The following is a 10934-nucleotide window of genomic DNA, read 5'->3' on the forward strand; positions in this document are numbered from 1 at the left end:
ACAGGGTTTTGCCATGTTGCCCAGACTGGTCTCGAACTCCTGAAGTCAAGCGATCTGCCCGCCTCAGCCTCCCAAAATGTTGAGATTACAGGCCAGCTGTGGCTAGCCGCACCCAGCCAAAACTGCCCTTTCATTGCAATCAATCACACATCAATCATCACATCACTTATTTGTTCTTATTGACAGAGCTCCTATCTGCCATGGATTAGGAAGAGGGTTGAATGAGGCAGCCTCAGCCCCCGACACAGAGCTGCTGGAGGCCTCATCAGAAGGCAGACAAGAGCACTGACAGCCACCGCCCGGCCTGTGGAGTGCTGGGAAAAAACAAGAGCACTGACAGTCACCGCCCAGCCTGTGGAGTGCTGGGAGAAGCACACAGTCCCTCTGAATGGGTGATCTGCCTTTTATAAATTTCCCCAGATGATGGTGGGGTAGGGGAGCCGGGTTCAGAAATCTTGGCCATTACACACGGCACAGTTACAGGAGGAGGAGCCAAGGCTAGCAGGAGATATGGAGACAGACAGCGCTTGCTGGCTAAAGAGGGCAGAGGGGCCTGGCAGGTGTGGAACCCTCCCAGCAGCTCGGGAGTCCCAGGCCCCGCAGGCATGTACAAGTGGGATGGGGAGGGACCAGGACAATGTGGGTTCACATTTACTAGGAATGGTTGGGAGCTGCTGAGGCACTCTGAGTGCCAGGCCCACGGAACTCAGCTCGCATTTGGACAGGCTCACACTGCTGTGCTGGACAGAAGCTTTACCTCAGCACTTTGGGGTAGGTGGGTGGAATGGCTGAAAAAAGACAGACCAGTGATCATCCTGGACACGAACCGAGGGGGTGAGCAGAGACAGGCAGTAGGGAGGGGTGGGACTGATTAGCAGGTGGGAGGCCAAAATACCATCCTGGGTCCTCCCTTCTTCACCTAGTGATGTCCCCCCATCCCCAGGACAGCGTTTTCAGCAGGGTCCCAGCAGGAAGCAGGCACCCACTCAAGCAGGGCACTGGAGAGAGCCAGATGAAGGCCCTGCTTGACACAAGTGGTCATGCTTAACGAACACAGCTGTGAGGCTCTGGGGTGATGCTGCTGACTACAGACATGATGCTAAGCACTCAACACACAGCCTTCCCAGCAACTTTGGATCACTGTCTACATGGTGTGCAGGGGACTGTTCTACAGAGGTGCCAACAGGGGTGGGTAGCTCACCCCAGACCACACAGTAGCAGATGACGGCCCTGGATTCCAGGCCTGCCGGCATCTGAAGATGGGACCCCCACCCTACAACCAGGCTTGGCTACACGGGGACCTCCTGCTTCCTGCCACTGCACTGTGCTCGGCCCCAACTCTGGTCCAGTGTGGCACTGCCACTTCTGCATGGCATCCGTCTGGCCCTTCCCAGGGCAGGTGGAACAAGGGGAGAGAAGGGTTTCTAGATTCCAGACCCCAAATCTTGTGAAACATCTTATGCTCCAATTCCCATCTAGCTCTGGGAGAGCCTCCCCTTCCACCTCCTTCCCACCAGAACCGACGTGAAATGACCAAGGATTATACAATTGGTTGGGGGGAGGGATTATTTTCAGCAGCCCTAGAAGTCCCAATCATTCGCCACAAAGTGAAGATCCGTCCTGCTGCTTGTCGCTCAGATGGAAGGAGCATGAAGAGTGCACTGGAGTCCAAATCCCCCTGAGGAAGTGGCTAGTGCTGAGATCCCTGCTATCCCCCGCCATGGAAGAAGACGGCCTGAACCACGGTCAAGGCTGGACTGTCAAGAGCTCTACTACCAGGAAGATGCTTCGTGAGGAAGCTGTGGGAGAAGAACGGACACCAGAACAGAAATCCTGTGGGAAGGAGAGGTTCTCCTGGACACGCTTCACCCACTGAACACCCCCAGGTGCCCTCCCCTACAGGGCGACTCTGAGAAAGGGCTCGAAACCATCCAGCAATACTGAGAGCCGCACACACAGGGAGCCGGATTCCAACAGCTGGCCCTAGGAACTGAATGGCTAAGCTCCAACGAGAGCCTTCAGCACCCCCTTCCCCAGGTCAAGTCCGTTCACGGGTGAGCCACTCTGGGACAGCCTGGTGAGAGGCAGGGCTCACGAAGAGTCCACCCACATCAGTGTCTGGAGAACAGCAGGGCTGACTAGACCTTGCCTTGTTCAAAAACTAATAAACAGAAGAAAGCCAATACGGGGCTGCGGAAAAGACACACAGCAAAGACAACTGAACACAACCCTCATGCCACAGAGGAAGCAGCAAATTAGGACAGCATCTACTTTTCATCCTAAAAATACAAGAAGTGATGGACTCAATGAAACAAGTAATGAGGGATGCGATAAGGCCACACAGTCTGACATGAAAATGCCACATTAGAATGGAAAACTAGGAAGGACAAAGTTCAGAGTCAATAAAAAGAAAATGGCTTCAGTGATAGGGAGGAGACGCATGAGAAACTTTTAAAATGCAAAGGGCAAGGAGAAGGGAAGAGAGACGGAGGAGGGCCGGGTTTTACCTGTGGATTACAGCTCTTTCTGAAAGAGACGAGAACAATAAACCAGAAACCATAATGAGCGAGACACATAGAGAACCATCCTGAGCCAAAGACAGAGCTGAATCTGCCAATCAAAGGACAGGAGTCCAATGCCTAACTGCATCTAGATGACAAACAGTATCTCCAAGGATAAAGAAAATCCTATCAACATTCAAAGAGAACAAACAAGTTACCCATAAAGGATGAAAAAAAATCATACTAGTCTTGGATATCTCTTCAGCAATATTAAATTTCCAGAAGACAATGTCTACTTTTTTTTTTTTTTGAGAGAGAGTCTCGCTCTGTCAACAGGCTGGAGTGCAGCAGTGCAATCTTGGCTCACGGCAACCTCCGCCTCTGGGTTCAAGCGATTCTCCTGCCTCAGCCTCCTGAGTAGCTGGGACTACAGGCGCACACCACCACACCCAGCTAATTTCTGTATTTTTAGTAGAGATGGGGTTTCACCATGCTGGCCAGGATGGTCTCGCTCTCTTGATTTCATGATCTGCCCACCTCGGCCTCCCAAAGTGCTGGGATTATAGGCGTGAGCCACCGTGCCCAGCTGTCTATCTATATATATTAATAGCTCTGAGAGGAAAAGCTTATGGTCAAAGGGAGGAAATCTCAATTACAGGATACTTGATTGTGGGTTATATAGCTGGTTTTATCAATATCCTGAGTCATATAAAACCCAAAATGCCAGCGTCATTCCACTTAAAGTCAGGAACAAAATAAGCAAGTCTATTACTCCTGTCTTTGTTTGTTTACATTTTATGGCAGTTCTAGCAAATTCAATGAAAGATGAATGGTAATACCTTTTGGGAAGAGAGAGACTAAGCACGAAGACTGCCTAGGCCATTCCCACAAAGAGAAACACCAAAGATTTGTGAATTTGTAGAGACAGGCTCAACCTCATTAGCATCAGGAAAATGCAAAGGATGAGGTTATCATGCCCATCAGGTTGCCAAAAATTAACAGGACTGCTCACCCTAGCGTTGGTCAGGTGGAGGAGTGGCTCTTGAGTATGGTGGTATAGTAATAGGGTATTTCTGGAGAAAAATTTGAGTTCACAGCAACGTTTATAATCTGCATACTCTTCCCACCTCCAGGAATCCATTGCAGATAAGTGCTTATTTATGTGCACAGAGATGTGTGAGCATGGAATATAAAAATCTGGAAAGAACCATCAACAAGGAGGCTACACATCCTGTCCACGATCATCCTGGTCAGGAGCCAGCCTCAAATTCCAAACTGGTCCCGTGCCTCCACCTGGCCCTGCTATGGTCAACACAGCATCTAGAGAGATCCTGGTGAAGGGGCTTAGCTTACACCTGGCCTGTGCTCAGACCCTTGCTCAGAGCACAGCTCTAGTGGGCATGAGGGCCAGAGGCTCTGCAAGTCCAGCTCCTGCAATCTCCTGGGCATGTCCTGTTAACTGCCCACCCCTTGGCCCCAGCCCTGTGTGCTCTGACCACAGGGACTCTGCACTTGCTGCTCCCTTGTGCCCACAGCCCTCTTCCTGTAGATGCCCTGGGCAGCCTGCATGAACAGCACTGCCTCCCCACCAGCTCCTTCTCTGTGCCCTGCACTCCTGCTCTGTGGGCTTTCCTTGCCAGCACTGAGGGGCAGGTTGTTTACTGCCTGCCTCCCCTCTGAGACCTAAGCTCCATGCGGGTAGGGGTTTGAGTTGGTCACTACTGGATCCCCAGGCCCTGGCACGTACTGTTGAAGACACAAACCTGGGACATCCATGCTCCGAATACTATACACCCACTAAAAGGACGGAGGCCAGAAACACTGATGTGGGGAGAGTCTCAGACATAGATGAACAAGTCCAAGAACAATAAATAACGACAACAATAAAAAGGACAGATGGCACTCAGGCAGGGCCCGCCTGATGCCAGCAGTTTCCCACTGACTTGCCCTTACTCGCTTAGCACTGAGGCCTGGCACTGGGGCAGACAACAGAGCAGACATCTTTCCTGCCCTCAGGGAGCTTACATTAGGGGGAAACAGACAATAAATAAGAAAGTAGAATATACAGTACAGCAGGCAACTAGCAAGGGGGAATAGAGGGGCTGGGAGTGACATTTCAGTGAGGGTGGCCCCAGGTGTAGGTGGCATTTGGCAAGGACCTTGCACTTGAGCCCTCATGTGTGAACTGACTCAGAGTCCCTGGGCTTCGCTCTCTCAGGCTGGCAGTCACGTGCTCCAGCAGCTCCTTCTGGCTTCACACCTGAGGCTGGGACTGGGTGTCTCTGTCCCTGCCTGCCCTGTGTGGCCTCAGACAACGTGCCACTCCACTGTGGGGGTCCTTGCTGCCCCTCACTGTCCCGGCTGCCGCCAAAGGGTCTGATGAGGCAGCTGGACGGGAGGGAGAGCTCACGTGCTGGGCAGGAGGCAAGGTGGCGCTGGCAGAAAATGCCGCCTCCGTCTCTCCCTCAAACGGACCGTTCTGAAGTTGTCTTTCTTTCCTTCCTTCCTTTTTTGGGACAGGCTTTCTGAAGAGGTCCCAACAGGGTGAGCAGCCAGCTGTGTGTGTCTGTAAGGCAGAGCCTCATCTCAGCAGGGTGTCATCTTGTGTGTGCTTTCCAGACTTTTCTTCCTCACCTCCCTTTTCCTTTTCTACTGCTACCCTGGGACTGCAATTCCCAGTAAAGGGCTCACCTCAGACTCCGTTCTCAAGAGAGCCTGAAGGCAGAGCTGGAGAGCGTGGAGAGTGGGCTACCAGAGGAAGAACAAGGAAGAACATTCTAGGCAGGGGGACAGCACACACAAAGGCCCTCCAGCAGGCGAGCACCTGACCTGTCTGAGGATGGTGCACGAGGCTGGAGCAGAGCGGGCAGGGGCAGGAGGGCGGCAGCAAGGCCAGATCACGGAGTGCCTTGTGGGGGCAGATAGTCAGAACTCCGATAGGAAACCATGGAGAGTTCTGTGCAACAAGATGTGACTTACACTTTAATGGAGTTGCAGGGTTGAGGCAAGGGGGAAACAAGGAGACCTCTCAGGGCGCTCTTGCCATGGTTCAGTGGAGCTGCCAAGAGGCTGTCCAGGGTACCAAGGGCATTCTGTCACTCCTGACCCCCCCCAATATCCTGGACACCACCCATCTCATCCCCATAGCCCTCCCCCAGACAAGCAGCTGGTCCTTTATGCTCTGAGTGAGTCATTAAGGTGATCAGAGGTAGCAGCAGAGTGGCTAAGGGGACAGGTCCTGGATGGCCTGGGTTTCAGCTGGGTTTCACCACTTCCTAAGTGTGTGATCTTGGACAAGTTCCTTAACCTCTCTGTGCCTTGTGTCCTCATTCGTGAGATGGGAACAACAGTAGTTTCTGCCTCCTACTGGTTGTTAGAAGGGTTAAATGACACAATCCATGCAAGGTATCTGGACTGTAATATTAGCTTGTATTATCACTGCTAATCACTACAGAAAAACAGACAGGGGGCTGGGCGCGGTGGCTCACGCCTGTAATCGCAGCACTTTGGGAGGCTGAGGCAGTGGATTACCTGAGGTAAGGAGTTTATGACCAGCCAGACCAAAATGGTGAAACCCCGTCTCTACTAAAAATACAAAAATTAGCTGGGCGTCATGGTGTGTGCCTGTAGTCCCAGCTACTTGGGAGGCTGAGACAGGAGAACTGCTTGAACCTGGGAGATGGAGGCTGCAGTAAGCCAAGATTGCACCACTGCACTCCAGCCTGGACGACACAGCAAGACTCCATCTCAAAAAAAAAAAAGGAAAAAAGAAAGAAAAGAAAAGAAAAACAGAAGGGTAACAAAAGTAATTTTAAAAGACAGAGAGTGAATTGTCACAGTAGCTGTCTCTGGCTTGTATTCTTGTATTTAAAGGACTAAGAACTCAGTGCCACCCCCAGCCCAGGCAGTCCTTGGAGGAGCATCAGGTATCTGAAGCCACCGTGCTGTCTGGGCCCTGGGCACTTTGCACGTAGCTCTCCTGGTTTTCACTATTTTGCACTTAGCTCCTGGTTTTCACCCAAGTCCAGCCCCTGTGAGCCTGTCTGAATACGACCCACTAGTGCCCCGACATTACCTTAAGTGGAAAATAAGTATTTTTGCAAAGAGGACAGAGTAAGCTTGGCAGAAATGTGAAAGCCAAATCATCAGAAACTTCGTCATTCCAGAAAATGCGTCTCTCAGCCCTGGCGGCTCTAATAGACCAGCCTCATTTTGAGAAGGTGGCAAAACCAACACCCCTGTCAAAGTGGACTTTGCCTCCTGCCTTCCACAGATGTGTACCCAGAGCTGGCTGGACCAGCTGTCCCTGGTGAGCTCCTAGGAAACCTGTTTCTACCTTGTGGCAGGTAGGGGGAGGAAGGGCGGGCAAGCACTTATTTGCTCTGGGTGCCAAAGCCCAGGACGGAACATGACAGCCTGGTGGAAAAGGGGCTGCCAGAAGCCAACATGAGCCTCTGGGCGTGAACCTGCCCTTGAGGCCCCCTTCACGTGTCTGCGCACTGGCTCTGCCCACAAGAACAGTCAGACTCAAGGAAACAGGTTAAGCTCGGACCCCTGACCAGGTCACTTGGCCATATTTGTGGTAGCTGGGTTGCCTCAACCTGACAGAGCACCATTCAGAAAGTACAGTCCACAACAAGAATGGAGAGCCTGGGATCAGGAAGAAAAGCAGCCGGTGGGGGTGGGGAAGGAGAGGGGCCAGGAGCAGAAACTACTGGCTGGTGGGGTCACAGGGGTTCGTTACCCTATTCTCCCTACTTTCATAGATATTCATACTTTCCATAACAGTGTTTAAAAATTAGGAATGAAAGCACAGCCTGGGACCCAGTTCCAGTTTCCACTGCCACTGCCAGGACTGGTGAAGTCTTACTGTACTCCATACCCTCACACCCTAAGGCGGAAAAGCATTTTTTTGTGGAAATCAGAAATCAGTGTTCAGTTACCAGAGGAGTCCCACCTCATGAGGTCACAGCTTGATGTATATCCACAAACAACATACCCATGTCACATGTCACCAGACGCAGGACACTGCCAGCCCCCCAGAGGCTCCTTGTGGCCCTCCCAGCCACCGTCTACCCCACGGGGACCCACTAGCTTGGCTTCTCGCAGCCTAGTGAATTCTGCCTGCTTTTGAACTTTACATAATAAGGATCATACAGCATGTACTGTCTCTGCAAGTGCTGCAGGATTTTACAACCCCAAATATTATAACATGTTTTCTACTTCCTGGTAGGAGCCAAATCCCTGAGGCCAGCCTGCTGTAATCCTGAGAAAATGTTTGTCCTGCTAAATAAACAGCCGCGCTCTCCATGGCAACGGTTGGGTAACTGCGGAAAATGTGACCGCAGCCGTCCAAATATGGAGGGAAGGAGGTGCACCAGGGAGGCATTGTCTTGGCCTCACCAGGACACCTTTAATGCTCTCAATTCAGACTTTTAAATCCTTACATTTTTAGAACTACAAGACTTTACAGCAATAAGAAAGGCAAAAGTGTCAGCGGCTGAGCTACTCTGAATTGCGGGAAGCTGAGGCATCTGCTCCTCCTGCACCTGGTTTCTTAAAGAGCAGATTCTGATTCCTCTATGTCACCCCAGGAAGAGCACGAGGAACCCTTCGAGGCCGGTGAGGGATCAGCACAGCAGCCCACTCTGTCTTGGGAACTACCAGCCTCTGAAAACCAAGTGGCCTTGACTCCTGTCACCCGTCACTGCTGTTCATTTACTGCTTCTAATGTGCTCTAGACTTGGAAATATGGTAACAAACTTGTTACAAATGTGTACACGATGAGCATAATGAGTTGAAAGGAGGGCCTGGTCCCTAGGGGAGAGTGCCTGGGCTTGGGGAGGGGCCCATCAGAGGCCCCCTCTAGACTGTCTGATTCTCCCTTGGTTCTGAAGGTTGGTCAGCTTTCCAGAAGTGTGGGGACAGTCTCTGCCAAGCTTATGGAATTGTGTGTTTCTGGCTCACTCTGCCAGAGTAGTTTTCAAAAGGTAAAAGCACACCCAGAGCCTGTCTTTCTTCTGACTAAACGCCAAGTGGCCCTGCCAGCTGTTCAATGACCTGACAGAGCCGTGGTTTGCTGAGTCCTGGTGAAGTTACATCATGGCTTAAAAACAGCAGTGTGACGACCAGTATTTTTGAGAAAGTTCAGTGTGTATGAGAAATAGTGCACAGGAGAGGAATCTTTCCTTGTTCCTTGTAAGCACTGCAGATGTGGCTCACAGGGGAACATTACCTGGCCCAAAGGCAAGAGCATATCAGAAGCCTCTGTCTCCTGCGAGAAACCTGGGAAAAATCAACTGTAGGGTAACAGAAAATCAAAAACCTGGGAATTAAATTAGACCTCTGAGACTGCCCAATCTGAGTCCCTCCGAACAAATGAAACTGAGGCCCAGACTGGGAGCCAAGGCTCCCAGCAGCAGCCAGCTGGCTGACGCAGGGCTCCCCCTTCCCACCTGGCACTCCAGTCTCCACAGAAAGCCAGGGCTGCGTTAGTTCTATACCAATGAATCACACCAAGGCGACAGTGACAGATAACTGCAAACACCCACGGTACCATCCCCGCGCTGGCACACCACACAGCTTCCACTTAAAAAAAACAACGGAGTCCCTTTCTTCATTATAGTCATATAGCACACAAAACTCAATTCACCTTGTATTTTAAAACTCAATTTCCAAATAAAGCCTTCAGGTAGAGTCCTATTTTCTTCTCAGGCACACCCAGTCTGGGACCAGAAGCCCCAGGTCGGGGTAGAAGTTGGCATCTCCCCTTGGAAGCCAAGAAGTCTAGTGATCCTGCTGTGCCATATAAAAGTGAGAGGGGTCCAGGGGGGCTCTGGCCATGGTGTGGGGTTCTTAACACATTTCCCGGACTTAAGGCCCCTCCTCCCAAATTACAGCCCACCCAGGATTCAGCACCCAAGTTGAGGCCTTCACTGAACCTCTGAAGCTCATCCTGCCCCAGGGCGATGGGAAGATCCTGCAGACAGCCTGGGCCTGGGCCTCAGTTTGCTCATCTGTCAGGCTGAGGGGTTACTCTGGGTGATTTCAGGGTGCCTTCTGGCTCTGTTCTGTATGAATCAGCTTTCCAAACGGGTTCCTTCTGTGTAGGTTACAGAAACCCTGGCAACCAACTCGTCATCCCTTACCCTGGCCTTCCTGAAGGGGGAAGCAGGCCACCTCCCACCTCCTGGTCTATGTCTGGGACTTGGCAGCCAAAGTACATCCCAGAAGGTAGGTGCGACTGCTGCACCAAAGAGTGGACACCCCCATTCCTTTCTATCCAGTCCGGGGAGAGGGTATTAATACAGGGTGGTCCAGGGGAGGCAAAGGGGCGAACATCAGGCGGTCTCCCTGCCCTCAGGTTCCCAGGCCTGGCTTGGCACAGGGACTTCCTTGTCCCTCTGATCACCTATTCCAGGAGACCCGTGGGTGTCCAGGAAAAGCTCCTAGATCAGCGCCCTTCCACAGCCCTTCCCCAGCCCAGGACTTGGCCCTGTGGCCTCAGAGGAGGCAGTCAGCTCCCCGAGGGACCTCCAGATCCCAGGGCCGGCTGCGCTGACCCCTGATTTCCTTGGCCTTCCCCAGGGGAGGGGAGGGAGGGTTCCCAAAAGAGAATCGCCCACGGAACCGCAGCCCACGCGCAGTCACTCAGCAACTCGGTGCCCTACACACGCTGCCGCCTCACCTTTCGGACCTCAGGCTCCTGAGCTGCGAAACGGGGGTTCGAGTCCCCAACCCGCGGTGTCAGCGCAATTCAAACGAGCGCACCCTGCGCGCAGCTCGGCCGCCCTCCACCTGAGACAGGGCCAACGGCACACGCCCCCACGCCGGCGCCGTTTCAAGCAGAGGAGTCCAGCGGCCCAGGGAACTCCCGGCGGCGCCGGGACCCCGACCTGCCCGAGGCCAACGCGCGGGCGGCGGTTACGTAAGCCGCAGCGGGGCCGCGCCGCGCCACTTACCGCCCGGCCGCGTTCGCGTCGGCCCGTCCGCCGGTCCCTCCGCCGACTCGTGGCTCTGTCCGCCCGGACCCGCGCCCGCTGCCGCCGCCGCCACCACCGCCCACAGCTGCACGTAGCCCCTCAGCGCCGCCGCCTCCGCCGCGGCCGAGTCGCCGCTGTCACATAGTGGAAAACGTGACCGCGCGCGCCGCGCCCGCCCCCGGCGTCCGCCATTGGCCGCGACACCGTCTCATCTGCATACACGTGGGGCGGGGCCCACTAGCGCCGCGCGCCCATTGGTAGCGGTGCCCGTCGCTCTTTTTACATAAGACGCACATGGAACTCCATGTTCACCTCGTCGGTTCTTCAATGGAGATGCGGCGCGTTCTTGCCCCCCGTCGTCCTCCCTAGTGGTCTCATCCACTTCCGGCGTCGGCGCCTTCCATTCACGACGCCCTCGAGTCCGCCAGCTCCGGGAGCGCGGAGTGGCGCG

General features: G+C 53.5%; 1 protein-coding gene across 4 annotated transcripts in view; it reads right to left on the reverse strand.

Moving 5' to 3' along the window:
• The window catches only part of PER2 (period circadian regulator 2), a 44973-nt gene extending 34347 nt beyond the window's left edge, over positions 1–10626 (reverse strand). For 2 of the 4 annotated variants that reach the window (XR_013402259.1, XM_015111476.3), the window contains exon 1: positions 10463–10626. The gene's annotated coding sequence lies outside the window, so the exon portion shown is untranslated. Of the gene's footprint in view, positions 1–10188 lie in introns of all 4 variants that reach the window. The other 2 variants (XR_013402260.1, XM_015111477.3) reach the window with 1 other exon arrangement.
• Between the last annotated feature and the right edge of the window lie 308 nt (positions 10627–10934).

Source organism: Macaca mulatta, chromosome 12 (genome assembly GCF_049350105.2).
Source record: "Macaca mulatta isolate MMU2019108-1 chromosome 12, T2T-MMU8v2.0, whole genome shotgun sequence".
NCBI classification, from domain to species: domain Eukaryota; kingdom Metazoa; phylum Chordata; class Mammalia; order Primates; family Cercopithecidae; genus Macaca; species Macaca mulatta.